This window comes from Canis lupus, chromosome 21 (assembly GCF_048164855.1).
Source record: "Canis lupus baileyi chromosome 21, mCanLup2.hap1, whole genome shotgun sequence".
NCBI classification, from domain to species: Eukaryota; Metazoa; Chordata; class Mammalia; order Carnivora; family Canidae; genus Canis; species Canis lupus.
Genome location: NC_132858.1, coordinates 19400119 through 19417412, shown reverse-complemented (window position 1 = coordinate 19417412; position 17294 = coordinate 19400119).

The window sequence follows — 17294 nt, the reverse complement described above, 5'->3', positions numbered from 1 at the left end:
ATCTTTTATTTTGGTTTTCCAGTATCTTTTCATGCCCTGTTCCCACTTTCCTACAAGTTTCAAGTACTTTTTGTTGAGTTATTAAAACAAAGTGAATTAAGGTCTACTTTGTTTTGAGGATTTGGCTATAAGCTTGAGGCTTTGGAAACATGGCTGGGCACAGAGCGGAAAGCAGTTGGATGAGGGGAGGGTTCCAGGACGGGACATTGTTAATAGGCGGTTTTATAGAAGGTTCCAGGCCCACTTTTGGATGTCAGCTTCTAAATGCAAAATGTTTTTTCTCCTACTTGATGATGAAGTAGCAAGACTGCTACCTGTGTGTCCACTCTCTGACAAGGTTCTTCCCCTTCCTTTTCAAGATGTTATCTCTACCTTTCTGCTCATGTCCTGCCTTTCCATGGAAGAGAAAACCACACTGATCCAAAAGCCTCTCTGCAAAGCCTCACTTTTCCCTGGTGTCCATTGTCAAGTCAGGCTCCGCAACTCAAGAGAGGTTCAGAGAGGGTCAGTGGCACCACCATGGTCACACAGTAAATCAAAAGAAATAGCTCCCTAGGGGATCCCTGGGTGGCGCAGCGGTTTAGCACTTGCCTTTGGCCCAGGGCGCGATCCTGGAGACCCGGGATCGAATCCCACATCGGGCTCTCGGTGCATGGAGCCTGCTTCTCCCTCTGCCTATGTCTTTGCCTCTCTCTCTCTCTCTCTGTGACTATCATAAATAAATTAAAAAATTAAAAAAAAAAGAAATAGCCCCCTACATTGGCATTTGGGCTCTTAATTTTTTTTAGAGATTTTATTTATTTATTCATGAGAGACACACAGAGAGAGAGGCAGAGGGGAGAGGCAGGCTCCATGCAGGGAGCCCAACACGGGACTCGATCCCAGGTCTCCAGGATCACGCCCTGGGCTGAAGGTGGTGATAAACCGCTGAGCCACCCGGGCTGCCTTCGGCTCTTAATTTTGAACTTGAACTGCTTTTTCAGTTTGACATTCAGGAATTAGTCACAGATGGAGAGATCAGTTTGGCCAGACATAATATGATTTTTCACCAGAGAACAGCAACCTGCCTATCTGTGGCTTCTTATTATTAAGCCAGATTATTATTAGACCTTAGAATCTGACCTCCAAGTGTTCCCATGATGAGTCACTTTGTTTCCTTTCAACCAGTCCACCTATAACCGACAGACAGGCAGCCAATTCCTCCTCCCACAAGAGAGATGTTGCTCTTTTGTCACGTGTTTTGACATACACGGATATGTCCAGTCTGAAACCTGTTGGGTGTCCGTAAGAGCCCCTGACTTTGGAATCTGATGCGCTTGCTTTCAAACCCCAGCAATGCCATTTGCCTTCTGGGTAGCCTGGATGTCCTGCTGTACTTTGCTCAGGCTCCTGTTCCACATCTGTATAATGGGAAGAATTCCCGCCTCATCGTGGATTTATTGGAATTAATATGATAATATCACTAGGCTCCTGGGCCACAGAGCTCTCTCTCATTATACATGCAAGATTTTATTATGCTATCCATCACAATTTCTTAAAGCAAAAGAAAAGGGCTAGGGGGGGTGAAAAAGGAAACATTAGCTTATTTTTCCAGGTTATTCAGAGTCTTTCACAAGAGAAAGTGAATTCCTTGAACTGAACTGAGTCAAGGTAATGGAGCTGCAAGCCCATGCCATACAAAAATTGAGCCCTTTAATTACCCCCACCCCCACCCCGCCGCCCTCTCAAATACAAGACAAAACATTTGTGGTAGGTTCTTCGCAACTCCTCCTTGTTTCCTTCCTGAATTAGGGATGTCTTACAAGACAAAAATCTTGAGGTAAAAGGCCTTTCATATCTGAGAGCATCTATATCTGGGTAATGGTGAGAGAGAGAAATGCATTTCCATTAGGAAGCATGGCCACAGTGGTACTAAAAGCACGAATAGACTAAACACGGAGAGGCAGAGAGCCTGCACCCATCAATCAGCTTTGATTTTTATGAAGCCACGGTTACCATGAGGTGCATCCGAGTGCTCTCAAGCCCGTTTACCAAGGGAAGGGGCCTGTAATTTCATAGCCCATTTCTGCCCTGACCTTAGTGGATGACCTTGAGGATAGGTTGAGATTTTCAGTAGAAGCTTCTAAAATAGCAAATGACTTGGAACCCAAATTCTCCATGCTTGGGCTCACCAACATGCCCTGGCCCACATTGGCTATAATGCTCTGGTACCAAGTACTTAATCCTCAAAAGGACTCCTTTTTCCTAGAGGCCTTTCCTGAATCCCCCTGCCCATACCCAGAACGCCTCCTTTCCATACTGCCACGTCCCCCGCGAGCACTTCCACCCGCATCATGTTCCGACTGTTGCTTGTGTGCCTGTGAGCTCCCCGAGTTCAGTGACCATGTCTTTTGCATTCCCAGCATCTAGGTCTGAAGACATGCTTTCTTAATGAATTAATCAGTGTTTGGCAGACAATAGCCAGGTATGTGAAAAAGATAGGAGAAATTAATCACAGATGAAATCAATAGACATTTCCTGCACATGATAGGCACAGTGCCAGACCAGTACGCTTCATTTGCAAGACTCTGTTCTTGTCATGAAAGGTCCTTATAATTTGGTGAAGAAGACAATATATTGACACAATGAAGTTAAATAGCAGTAAGGTTTAAATAATAGTTCAAAAGAGCAATAAAAGAAAATCAGGGCCTGTGATCGGTTTGTCCAGTTATGTGAGTGGCCATCCGTATGGGGAAGTGCTGGCCGGGGATTGAAGTCTCAGACAAGCACTGGCAGCTAACCTAGGAAAGGGAGTCTGAGTGATAATGATAATGTCAATCCCAGGCAGCTTCATTCCTGAAGGAGAAAAACCAGTCTGGCCAGTGGCAATTCCAAGTGTGTCACGTAGCTGGTTTGTTTTCTTAATTTACTCTATGAAATGGTTTTCTCTAATGGCATGCCATTGACGAAATGCGCCATAATGTCTCCATCCATCACCTCCAAATGCTTTTGCATGCATCAGTTGTTGACTTGTTTTCTCCCGTTCAGCACATAAATGAGAGGAATGATTTATCCAAGGCCACCAGTTACTCTTCTGTGGAATCTGAAATAGCTCTCTGGAGAAATACTGCCCTGAGCACATGTTTCTTTATACTGTTCTCAACTTGTCTTGGAGGGTGACTTTGGCCTGAGCTGCACTGATGTCCTTCTGACCAGTGTTTCCTGGGGAGCCGGTCAAGGTGTCCACTGTGGTCTGTGACTCTCGGATGAAAGGGCTTGCATTCCTGTGGTGTGACCACTAGGGTTGCATTATGAGGTATGGAAGCCAGGGCTTTGGCTGTGTGGGCATTTGGACAAGCAATGATTCTTCCATGAGTTCTCTTGAACTCACTCTTACCAGGAAGAGAAAAGATATTGCATGCACGAGTGCAGTTCCTTCCTTCTTTCAATTTGCCCCACTTCCTTGAACTCCCCATGAGGGAGACATTTGGCCTCTCACCCCTCAGTTTTGCATGGCTTAGCAGATCAGAAATGGAAGATAAATAGGAACATCAAGATAATTCTTACCCGCTGAAGGTTCCTTGAAAGAAGGCGGAGTCTTGCATTTCCTAAGTAAGCTCTAGTACCGACTCAAACACCAGAAGGGGACCACTTCACAAGGTTTTTGTCTTATTAGATGATGACAATAATGGTAAGATAAAGATAATACAACACAGTACTCCCATCTAGCATTATTAAATGGTGGTGAGATTTGAAACTCTATGTTTATCTTCCTAATTCTTAACTCAAAAAGTTGAAAAATACAACTTGGAAGGTTTCGCCTGAGAAATTTGTTTAAATATACTTTATAGAAATAAGAAAAGTGATACTTATCACAACTTTGTTTCTGCATTAAAGTATCTCTTGTGAAAGAATGTGTGTGTATGTGTCTGTCAGTCTGTCTGTGTCTTCTTCAACAATACTGTGTCCCATTTTTAACAAATTAACCCTTTTCCTTGATTGGTTATATTTCTGGTTACCAGTCTGGCCAGTGGCAATTCCAAGTGTGTCACGTAGCTGGTTTTGAAATAAGAATGGAATTGGAATAAGCTGGAATTGAAATAAGATGTACAGAAGGATAAGAACTTCCTTACATTGTTTTCTTAAGGACTAAATAACCAAAATAAAAAATCGGGAGCTAATCATAAGATTGCTAGTTGCGATGGGAGCAGTATGTTGGTTCCACGTGTCCTGAAAAGATTCAGAAACTATGGTAGATGGGCATTGTATTTCTCTTGCATTTACATACAACAGATCCATCTTCCCAAGGAAGGATCAAGTCTGTGGATACAGCATCCAGGAATTGCAATAACGTTATTTGAGTTCAGAGACTGTGCAGAGAAATTTACTCTAGAAACGTCAAGTGGGGGTAGGGGAATGGGATGAGGAAAGAGAAAGCAAGAGGTCTAGATCCAAACCTGAATTAACCTTTTGATTTCCCAGGCCAAGAGATGTGACTTGTGAATATCTTTTGATCACTTGCTTTCTCTAAACTATGAATTGATATATTTATCTTCTCTGATGTTAGGACGCCCTTGAACAGAAGGGGCAAGTGAGTTAGTTGCCTGGCTCTTTCATTAATATGAAGTCCGCTGGCTTTTGTAGGGGCCCAGGAGATCTGGACCTCTCATCACTTCTATACGTGATGGGTTTTTCCAGCACAATCAACACTGTGGCGCATGGAAAACTGTTTCGTGAGGATGTTACTCTTACAGAAGATTTTTCCCAAGAAATAAATTACGTATCTCTGGTGAAGTGACAATATGAGGGCTATTCCAGCTATACTTGTGGATTCAGCAGTATCCCATTTATTGATATGAATATTTATACCCATGCCAGTAGTGCTGCGGTTGTTGGTAGCATTTGCAGTGAATAGCTTGACTGGGATGCTGAGGACATCACCTACTGTTTGGAAAGCTCAGCATTCTCAAAGCTATTTAAAGAACCCCTTCATCACCACCACTTTGGACCGATGTTAAAAGTAATTCAGTAGAGGCAATCTCCTTTCATTACCACTCCCCGCCCCCCAAAATAATTACAGCTGGCCTAGAGGCATTCTGGAGGGAGATGTATGTTGGTCCTTTTTGTTCTTTTATGTAGTTCTCTCTCATCTGAAAGTTTTGTAAAATTGAAATTGCCATTCTCCAGTTGAATCCACTTACAGTTCACTTAGTTACAAAATGTTTCTACTACTCACCTGAAAACAGAGATTCTGTTTTAGTCTTCATTCCTAGAATGAGCTTTGGAGGTGGAGTGGCACACCCAATATATATCTTTTTGGTTTTTTTTTTAATATTTATTTATTTATTTATTTATTTATTTATTTATTTATTTGAGAGAGAGAGGCAGAGACACAGGCAGAGGGAGAAGCAGGCTCCATGCAGGGAGCCCAACGTGGGACTTGCTTGATCACGGATCTCCAGGATCACGCCCTGGGCTGAAGGTGGCGCTAAACCGCTAAGCCACCAGGGCTGCCCTTTTTGGGTGTTTTTAATGGCCAGTAACATGTACCTGAGGGATAGTAAGTTGAGGTCAGGGAAGCAAATCCGTACCTTTACACTCATGCACCCAGTTGCTAATATTTATCATGTGGCCGCTCTGCATCAGGCACTCTGTTTAGCATAAGATTCAGTCTAGAATCGGGCCAAAGAGAAGCTCCAACCAAAGCCTTAACCACATGGTCTAACCTGCATCAGAGCAAATGAGCCTGTTTCCTCCAAGTAATGTGTATGAAAATCAGTGGTACTACAACATTTTCTCCACCTGCTGTCCTATAACTCACGGTCTCAATCTTTTGTAGTAGTTTTTGCAGACCAGGGCTTATATGTCATAAGTTTTATTTTGGGGCCATGACATGTGTAAAAAGGAAAATGTATCCGTAAATTCATTTAGGAAAGTTTGATGACAAATATGTTTTATTGGAAAAAGGAATGAATACAAAATAATTGGCCTTTGGACCTAGTTAGAAGAGCATGTCTATAACAGAGAGGTCTGGCTAATATTAAATCTCAGAAATTAAAGTTTCAGGCCTTTTAAACTTTTAGTGTTTGGATGATATGTCTTAAAACAGGCTAATGAATGCACTCTTTATTCTTCAAGGATTTAGAACTTCTCTGGCTAATATTAACATTGGTATCAACAAAGTCATGTTGAAAGGGATGCTCAAATAATGAAGAATGGAATATCTCTCCCATGGGCCAGGACCTTAACTGTTTTAAAGGTTTGGGACAATTCCTGAATTCTCCTACTGTTTCCTTTTTCTTCCAAGTAAGACTGCCTCCTTTTTCTTCCAAGTAAGTCAGTCAAAAACTTTCTCTCCGCAAATACGTTCTCTAATTACAAATAAGGAATTAACTACAAACTCAAGACTTTAAGTGTTTCTTCAGAACAGTGCTGAGTTTCAAGACTATTTGTGAGGCTGAGATAAATTCTTTTTTATTTCAGAAACTTTGTCTGTTTTTTAAAAGCAATTATCTTAAAGGTTAGAGATTATGGCCATAATTTGATATCCACAATTTATAATCTTTAGCTGGTAGCTCAACCATCTTTTTTTTTTTTTTTTTTTTTGAGACTCTACTGAGGTCTTCATTGCAAATGAAGCCTCTCTAATCTTCACCCATTGTCCATTTACACATGAGTAAATATGTTAAACTGTTCGTAAAATGATAAAATAATTCTGAAGATAAATGCAAAATGACTTTTACAAAGACAAGAAACAGTACATTACATTCTACTCTGAGTAATGTCTGCCAGCATTCCAGAGGCCAGAGATTTGATAAAACAGCAATTTAAAGGATGGGGAGAAATGATTCCATACTGAAAAATTCCAGTTCCTTGGGTTGGGAGTCTAATTTTGGAGGAAAGGCAAAGCACAAGATTTTTTCTTACCTTTGTAATTCGGCAGTTCTTAAGCTAATAAATTAGAGGAAGTGGTTAGTTTGAGACATGGAGAAAATTGGATACAGCATGAAAAATTAACAACAGTGTTAATGAGAAAGTGGCTTATAAGTCCTGTGCTTGAATTTAATATGCAGAGTGATTAGGTCTTCATAAAGTTGTTTATTATTTTAAAAAAAAAAAAGTATTTGATCTCTTTTTAATGTTTCCAGATCCTGCCAAGGTCAAAGAAGACAATCTTTGCTTTGTCACATTATGTTCTGGTGTAAGGGTTGATAGTTTAATGAAATTGTTATAGAAGAGCCAGCAGCCAGTGTACATCAGACTTGTGTGTGTCACTGGGAGAGCATCTTTCACAAACAATTAGCTCTTTATAAGACATATGATAGTCCTCAAATTTATCACATATGTCCCATGCCTCCTGAATAAAAATACCATTTGCAACCAACCAAAATTAATCTGGGTCCAACTGAAGAGAAGAACGTCAACCCCTTAGTTCTTTGTGGGAAGTTAACTCTTTCAAGTCTGATACGTACCATTTTATGCTTTTTAGTTGGTAGATCTTTACCCACTTGTACTTCCAAAGAGCTATTTCTGATACTTAAGAAAGTTTAATACATCTCTCTTGTCCAAGTGATATTTGATTCCCAGGAACCAAAATTCACTCTAGTTCACTTCTAAAAAAGCAGGGGGTGGGGGGTGGCTGCAGTTTAAAGGGAGAGATATAATAAATACAAGAAACAAGCAAACCTAGGGAGGGAACAAACCAAGAATCTCCAGGCATCTCAGTAGTAGTTGTTCATGGATCTTTTATCTGGTGCTTAATTAAAGAAAATACTACCTGATCAGCTTCTTCCTAATCAATGAACTGGCATCCTAGGTTATGTGTCTACCCCTGATCTAATCAGCAGTAGCCAGGGTCACATAAGACCTAGAACTACCTCTTTGGCAAATGAGTGGAATAGGTTGAATTTAAGTCAGAGAAGTTGTGTTAAAAGGGGACAAGCATTCATTATTCTTGTCCAAAGCCCCATACAATTTCAACCCTAGCACCTTAAAATAACTCATTGGTATGACCATGGAGAGTGGTTGAAAGAATATAAGTGAATTGAGGCAAATCTCTCTCTACTACTAAAGGGGGGTGGGGGAGCTATAATAATTTATAGCCCTTGAAGTGCTGATATGAATCATAGTACCATGTTTACCTCTAAGGATAATGATTTATTAAGAAATCCCTAGCCCAGTTTTCCTTGTTTCCTACAAAATGGAGAAATGGAGTGGTCAAACTCAAGGAATGAATTGTGCAGGCTAAGCTAAGAAGCATCTCTTGAAAAATGTTTGGCCCTGTCCCCAGTAAAGATCCATAATAGGTGGATTTTTAGTTCCATGGTTAAGCTAGGTCACAAGGCATATGGTTGAAAAGATGAACCTGAGATGATAATGGTGGTGAATAGCTCATACTTTTAGTATCATATTTGGAACATGGGATTTGGGGTCAGACAGATTTGATTCAGGACAGGATTCTATCACTCACTAGCTGAGAGGTTTTGATCAGATTCCATAATCTCTTTGAGCCTCAGTTCCCTCATCATTAAAATGAAAGTGATGGGGAGCCTAGATGGCCCAGTTGGTAAAGCATCTGACTCTTGATCTCAGCTCAGTTGCTCATCTCAGGGGTGTGAGTGTGGGCCCTGTGTTGGGCTCCATGCAGGGCGTGGAGCCTACTTAAAAATAAATAAAAATAGAATAGAATAGAATAAAATGAGAGTCATAACAGTACTGATCTCGTAGGATTATTGAGAGAAAATGGATGCAAAGAGCTTAGCATGGTGCCTGACACATATGTGCTACCATTATCAAATCATTTATTAGACCTTTTATATATTCCAATGGTTGATTTATGATTTCTCTCCCTTGTACTTTTCTACACTTCTTAAATTCACTTTGCATGTGCTTGTGTAACTATTTTAAATTAAAAAATAAGCTAACAAAAAATAGCATTCAACTAGTGATTGAGATGGAGATAATTGTATCCTGGGCACTGAAATCGAAATGTTAACAAAGAAAAAAATGAAAGCTGATCAGATGTAGGAATTTGTGACTCCGAGTTTGCAAGTAAACCTGAGATTTCCTTCAATAAATTTGATTTCCTCCTCTGTCTCCTTGTGTTGTTGCGCTGAAATCCAGAATTAGAAAGCACATATTTAAGACTAGCTCTGCGAAGCAAACCACCAGCCACTTGCAAGACTTAAATTTATAGCACCCATAAAATGTATAGTTATGTACAAGCATAAGGAATAAGCAGTCTAGGGGATAAGAAATTTAATAAAAAGTGCAGATACATGCAGCCAGCTGCTAAAAGCTAGAATAGGAATATTCTCAGCAGTGGGTATGTGCTGCCATCGAATGCTTAAATCAGTACAGGTAGGGCATTCAAAAGGCTTCTAAGGGGTCAAATTGCTCCAGGTATTTTGCAAGGTTATATTGTCTGTGAGTGAATGATTTTGCTCAGGGGAGTCAGAGGACAGAGTACTCTGTTAGTCCCCAAGGGGTCTTATCTGTTGTGACTCGCAAAAACCCCAAGTAGGAAGATGGGTCAGAGATCTGAAATCTAAGCCTTGCTGGAATGCGTTGATCCTTAGAAGTAAGCGTCTCAGTATGATAAATATGAACTCCTCAAGCCGGTTAGGGAATGGAAATTTAAGAACCAGTTAGGTCAAAGATCAGGAAATTTATGACGATTATCTGCGGTTACAGTGTAGAGTGTTTGAGGATGGTTTAAGCCAAAGAGTCCAGTGCCTGTAAATCTTGAGAGTGATATTAATACCTCTGTGAGCATGTGTGTACAACGTTTCTGAAAAGATTAATTGCAAAGGCCAGTTCCCAGGAAAGACAAGCAGGTAATTGGCATTTAATTAATGAGAATAAGTTATATTAAATTAAAGACTTAGAATCCTTGATTATTTATCTTCCTGTAGCCAGTGTGACAATCTACTCTTAGATTATTAACTCGGCACTGTTTTCCAAGAGGCCAAACTAAACCTTCTGTTCAGACTGTATAAATAATATGTTTGCATCTCAACCATGAGAACAAAATAACTTTTGGGAAATCACAGAGGATTTTTTTTTTAACATAAATGATTTCTTTTGAAATTCTTTTGACAATTAAATCCAGCAGAGGATCTAAGGTATTCTCAGGCATATTCCATACCTCCAGAATCCAGAAGAGTTGACATGAACTATTGTTAGTAGAAAGGTTGGGAGCTTGAGGGTCAGTCTGACCTGAGGTTAAGTCCTGGTTCAGCCTCATATTAACTACATAGCCTTGGGTATGTTATTAAAATTCCCTGAGGTTCAGTTCTTATCTTCAGAAATAGTAAATAATACCCACCTGAAATGTATTGTTTAAAAAATTAAATACAGTAAATTTCCATAGTCAACGGTCTATCACCTAGACAGTGCTCAATAAAAGATTTTTCTCTTTACTTTCTCCTTTTGTAGCACAAGATGACAGCAGTTAGAAAATTAGTCTGTAACAAAGTTGTAGAACTCCTCCTATTTGAATTTAACAGTTGCTATAGTGTTAACATTAATCAAGACAGTGTGGTTCTGGTGAAGGGATAGATATTACTCCAATGGAATAGAATAGAAAGTTCAAAATAGTACCGTATGGTATGACCAATTTTTTTTTTCAAGTGCAAAGGCAATTCAATGAAGAGACACAGGTCTTTTCAACAAATAGAACAACTAAACTTGCAAAATAAAATATAATGCAAAAATAAATAAACCTAGACCTAAACCTCATAGATTGTATAAAAATTAACTCGAATCATTCATCTAATTGTAAGACATATGTGAAGCTTTCAGAAGAAAATAGAAAATATTTTGTGACCTGGAATTATGCAGAGTTCTTAGATATGACCTCAAAAGCATAATAGATAAAGAAAAGAAGGTAAGTTTTACTTTATTAAGAAACTTTTGCTCTGTTAAAATGAAAAGACAAGTTACAGGCTGCAAGAAAATACGTGCAAATCACATTATGTCTTATAAGCTAGAATATATTTTTTTAAAGTCTTAAAATTCAATCACACTGAAAATGGTAAAAGACTTAAATAGACACTTTACCAAAGAGGAGATGTGGATGCCATATAAGCACAAGAAAAGATGTTCAACATCATTAGCCATTAGGGAAATGAGATACAAATAATTTGTGCCTGCAAATTAAAACCACCACGTATTACCACTGCTACCATTAAATGACAAAGGGAGAGAAGGAGGAAGGAAAGTTGGAAGAAGGAAGGAAGGAAGAAGAAAAGGAAGGGGGGAATCTGAGAATTCCAAGTGTTAATGAGAATATAGAGCAACTAGAATTCTAATGAATTATGACTAGGAATGCAAAATGGTACAGTGACTTGGAAAATAATTTGTTGTTTCCTATGAAATTAAATATGCATTGATCATAAGGCCTAGCAGTCTCACTCCTGGGTATTTACACTAGATCTCTGATAACTTAGGTTTACACAGAAACCTGTACACACATGCTTATACCGTCTCCTTTCATAATCACCAGCCACTAGAAACAACTCAAATGTCCTTTGGTGGGTGAATGCATAGACAAACTGTAGTATATCCATATAGTGGAATATTGCTTAGCAATGAAGAAGAAGAAACTTAATACCCACAACATGGATGAATTTCAAGCATTAAAGACAGTCTGAAAATGTTATATCTTGTATGATCCCATTTATATGATATCTTCAAAAAGACGAAACTATAGTGAACAATGTTTGCCAGGGTTGGAGGGTAATATATGAATTCAGTTGGGCAGCATGGGGAAGTTTGGGGGTGGGAGGAGATGAAGCAACCATTTTGTACCCTGTGATGGTGGTGGTTGTTACACAAATCTACGCGTGTCTTAAAACTCAAAAAGCCACATTCCTCCACCCCCTATAAAAGTCAAATTGACTATATATTAATTTTTGGAATAGAATAAACTAGAATATGATGCCAGCAAGAAGTCATTTTGACTTCTAATAAATAGGACATAACACCCTAGAGTCCTGGGACTCTTTCTGTAAGTATAATTTATTCATTTATTGAACAAACATACTCTTCCTATTTATCCACATTATTTCAGGTGCAGGGGACGAAACACTAAACATAAACTCATGGGAATATGAATCACCATAAATAATAACTATATAGTATGTCAGGTATTATGGTAAAGAAGTATGAAACTAGGGAAGGTTGTGTTGCCATTCTACATGGGGTGGTTGTGGAGGACAATTGAAGCATAGACACAAAGGAAGAGAAAGAGGAAGTTATGCAAATACCTTTGAATGCTGCAGGCAAAAGGGGCAATCTTAGGTGGAACTCCTCCAATAGAGTATACCAGATGGGTCAGAGTAGAACCACTCTAGTTGAAACCAAGCGAGAGAGCCCTAGAGACCCTGTTGCAGAACTCTAGGTTTAGGATGAAGAATACAATGTGATAACCACTAAGCCAACCCATCCCTGTACAGAGCTTATCTGGTTTCAAGCTAAGAAATCTCTCTTAGGAAAGAAAAATCTCTTACCCAAGGCCAAGATGAAATGCTTGTCTGAAAATCCCAACAGTCAGAGGCATGCTTTAGGCCTAAGTGGTAAAGCCAAAGTTGCCTAAAGACCACAGAGACTATGTCCACGGTGAAGTGAGGGCAGAATCAGCTTGTCTGATAGCAAGGACATGGAGACGAGACTGGCCACTGGTATACTTTCAGTGATGCTGTGGGTGCCCAGTAGGTATGGTGGAGAAGCACAATTCTAACCCAAATGATTCATAATTCATTTGGGACAGAGGAACAGCTGTGGACAGGAGGTGATCCCCAGATTGGTTGCAAGTTGAAGGTTCCCAAACTCAAAGCATGGATGTTCAGAAGATGGTGCCTGGGAAAAACCCTAGGATTGAGAGGCCAGCAGGAAGGACAGAAGGCTGACTAGAGACAAGTCAATAAAATACTGGGGCAATTGTAGAATGCAAGATTCTGGATAATGTGACTGGAAAGAAGCTAGTGGACACACTGAAACTTTATTTGACCTGAGCCCTGAGCACAGCTGAAAATATCCCCAGATCCTGCTGCTTCACTCCTCCAGCCTCAATGGCTGCTCCTTGGGTTTGGTTTGTCTTGAAGATGGACAAAGCTTCAGTGAAGAGCATGAGGACTCCCATCAGCTTCTCTACTCCCAACTGGAGCTGCGGCTCCAGAAAATCCAAAGGAACCCGTCCCCTTTAAGAACCAATGGCTTGCAGGGACTGGCTTCCTGCCAGTATGGAAAAGTAGAACGGTAGACATTTAAAGCCCTGTTTGAAAACTGTCATTTTTCCAACAGCCTCAGATGGGGTGATTAATCAAGAAGCAATTCCAGAGAGAAGCCATCTTCTTTACCTACTTAAATCTCCCAGGTTAAGTTGTATTTTAAGCCTCAGCTTATTTTTAGACAAGTTTGTTGCTGTTGCCTAACCCTATGTTAAAGCAATTATTGTCTGCGAGGGTCATGCAGAGTTCAGTAGAACTGAAAAACTCACAGCCTTTAGCATTAATGGGGTGAGCAGCTCATTCAGGGTCTTTTCCTTAAAGGGACAGAGCAGAGACAACTGTCAATAGGACAAAAACAGATTTAACATTGCAAGAGAAGAGAGGCTGCTTCTTTTTTGTGGCCTCTGGCAAAGACCCCAAAAATCAAACAAAAAAAAATGTTAGAGTCAAGTCTCATCTTCTACATGCAACGCTCAAAAAATATTGTTGAATTTGTTATTGGGGCTCAAGCAGGAAATCAGAAATTCAAAAAAGCGAAGGGAAGAGAACTAGTCTATTTTAAACACCTACTGTGTGCCAGCTGCTTCGCCCTATGTTGCCTAAATTCTCACATCTACTCCACTGTAGTTGTATATGCTGAGCGTCCTTTGCAGGTGAGGAAACTGAGACCCAAAGAGGTAAGTAGTTTGCTCAAGATTACGCAGTAAGTAACTGGCAGAGCCAGGATTAGAACCCAGGTTGGTCTGACTATAATTTGTGCATCTTTTTCGTGCTAGTCGCTACCCCACATTCAAGCGCAACAATAGGGTTTTGATGCCAGGGTAACTGGGGAGGTTGGATTCCTCTTTGTTCTTTTAGATTCTAGAAGTATGTGTGATGATATTTATTTCGGACACCTCTTCTTAATTTGAATTCTATCTCTTTGGAAAATAACAAGAACTAATACGACTTAACAAATACCAGATATTGAAGCAAAATGGCATTCCTCATTGAATCTACACACAGCATACATATCTACATAAATAAAAGATTGAGTCGTCATCCCATTTTTCAGAGGAGGAAGCCAAAGCCTAGAGAGTTTATGTCTCTTGTTTCCATATCATGGCTAGTGTGTGGTGGAGCCAGAGCTCAAACCGAGCATTTTGATTTGAGAGCCTGCTCTTAACCTGCTGTGTCTTTGGGCACCATACTTCCACCCCTGACTGATAAAGCTAAGCACCCATCCCACGTTTCCTCCATGAGGAGCCTAACGGCTGAGCTACAGCCTCTCTGCAGGATGTGTGGACAGTCCAAGAGAAAGGATGCAATGACCACATGAGAAGACTCCAGACATTCTCCTCTCCCCAGCTTCTGGGACCTGCAGTCCTTCTGTGCCATGGCTGTGGTATGTTGTTTAATGACTGCGAATTCCTTCCATTCTAGTGTCCAGGCCCCTTTGCCCTGTAATTTTGCACCCTTAGCTGTCCAGGAGGAGAGCCTGTTCCTCCACCCGTTGAATCTGGACTGTGGCTGTGACTTACTGTGACCCATCTACTTCCACCATCTTTGAAAGCTGCCCAGAGGCCACCATACAAAGAAGCTGATCTAGCCGACTGGAAGAGGAGAGGCCAAATGCAGCAGAAGGGAGGCGTCCCAGCCAATGGCCAGCACCCACTGTCACCAGCACCCACTGCCACACCTGCCAGAAGGCCCACCATCTCTATCTTTGAGCCCAGCTGACCCTTCAGCCAAATGCGGCTGCTTGAGTGAACCCAGGCAAAAACCTTGGAGCTAATTCATAGAATCTCATGAAAAATAATTGTTGTTTTAAGCCACATTGGGGGGGGGGGGGGTGTCACACAGCAAAGGCTAACTGAAACAGTGTTCCTTTGAAGTACAGAGCAATGGAAGGGTCCTCGGTTGACACACTTCTCTGGAACACCCCAAAGGGTGCCGCTGTTAAATCAATGGAAATGATGCCCTCCAGATTCTTGCCTCCATTACCATCAAGTCCTCCAGGGAACAAAGGATGGTTTCAGGCCTCTTTTATCTTTTGGGCAACACAGACAGGACACCCATGCTGTTAGACTGACAGTGTTTGAGATCTGAAAAAAATACTGTTCCAGTAAATTTTTTAAAAAGCAGAAAATCAAAACTACAAAATATTTAGTTGAATGTCTGCAAATGGCATAACATGCCAACTAGTTACCTGCATTTCAACACGTAGAGTGATACATTCAACGCTTACAAAATATATTTAATGTGAACCTCTGTACTTATATCAATGATTTGGGATGTTTTTCCTAAAAGGTAGATGACCTGGGGCACATGAAGATTTTTAGTGGGTTGGACATTTTGTGTGCTGATAGACCTGGGAGCTCTGGGGACTTGGCCACTAAAATTTATTGCAATGCCCCAAACTCCCACTGTGTTACACAATCCTATCCTTCGGAAGAAGATTAAGTGTGAAGTTCCTAAAACTAAGGGTGCCCTATCTACCCAAGTCAGTTACCCAGAAAAGTCAACATCACCAGCCTTAGCCTCTCAGAGGCTCCTGGAGGCAGATCAAAGTGATCAAAGTCAGCAGCAAGGTCACGGGAAAGCAATACGGTATTTTCTAGAGAAACGGAGCATTGTGGGGCAAAGTTTACCATGGGATACTTCAATGAAGCCATGAAGAATTCCCGAATTGTTCATTAGCAGATTGGGAATTCTCTAAAGCCTAAATGCCACCCAAGGAAAGGAAGCAGGGAGTTCCTGAATTTCTGCACGTCAGAATCATAACCACAGCCACACATTTTATGAAAACGTAGAAGCAAAAGCTGGCACAGCTTAGCAGGGGAACCAAAAAGAACTCTCGCTGCCACATTAACCCACAGAGAATAGGAAGTCCCCAGGATGCCATCTTCAAAGATGAGAATTAGCCATTTCCGCCTGAGCAGAGCTCTCAGTTTAGTTCTGCAGGTGACCACACACGCTGTTCTTGTTCTCCTGTTCGATCTCTAGTGTTGGAGAATATCCCCAACCCTAACGAAGGTTCCCTAAATCCAGTGTAGCCCAAAGACTATGCTGCAGGAAGGGGTTGTTCTTATTGGAGGCCATTAGGATCATTAACTAAACTCATGAATCACTCCTCCAAAGCAACTGCTTAGTGAGGCCTTGTTGAGAGCCAGGGTTGCCCTTAATTTCATCTAGTGTAGGCAGTCCCCTGGAGAGATGCCAAGAGGTGGTTTATGGGGATGGGGAAGTAATCAATACACCATCAGAGCGGGAGCCAAATAATTTAGGTCATGTTCATCTGAGGAAGGGCAGACCTTCCAGAAAGGGCATCAATAACCATAGTTGAGAGAGAGCGGGGGGACAGGAGGGAAGGTAGGGGAGAAGCGAGAAAGAATATGTTAATACAAGAGAATTTGAACATTTTTGGAATATTAACATTTTGTTAACAGGAGGGAATTGTCAGAACAATTGGGAAAAGTTGACAGGTTTCTTTAAAGATGTTTCCTGCCAGGTCTAATATGCCTCAGAGGTTCCTTAAATGCCAGTTGGGTTTCTTTCATCCAAGAAACGTTCTAGCTCATGGACGGCAACCGACCCATTGCTGTGCCAGCCTGAAGGATTGCTCGGCACTCAGGGAACTGAATCTGCTGCCAATGCCTTTGAGGGGGGACACATCCCACTCTTCTAGATCATGTTTGGACAATGAGTAAGAGGAATAAGACAGACTTGAGCATGAACGGCTGGTTTATTTGTGCATTCGACAACTGTCTTTCTACACGTGTGAGGCTGTTTCTACCCTTTCAAAAAGGTCAGATTCATACATGCTAAAAATGTCAGTTTTACAAAAGGTTTAAAGTGTAAAGTCAGTCTCCCTTCTACCTATTTTAACCCCTTTCCAGGTATACTTTCCCAAGGCAACCGTTACCATCAGCATTATTTTTTTAACATAATATTCTAGACGCTGTTTGACACTGCATTATTTTCACGTAACAATAGGTTTTGAACTTCTCATCCTTTTTGACTACGTGTAGATATGCTTCATTACTCTCAGTGGCCATATAGGATTTGTTTTATGTGCATGTAGGTTGCTTCTTGGGTTTTTTT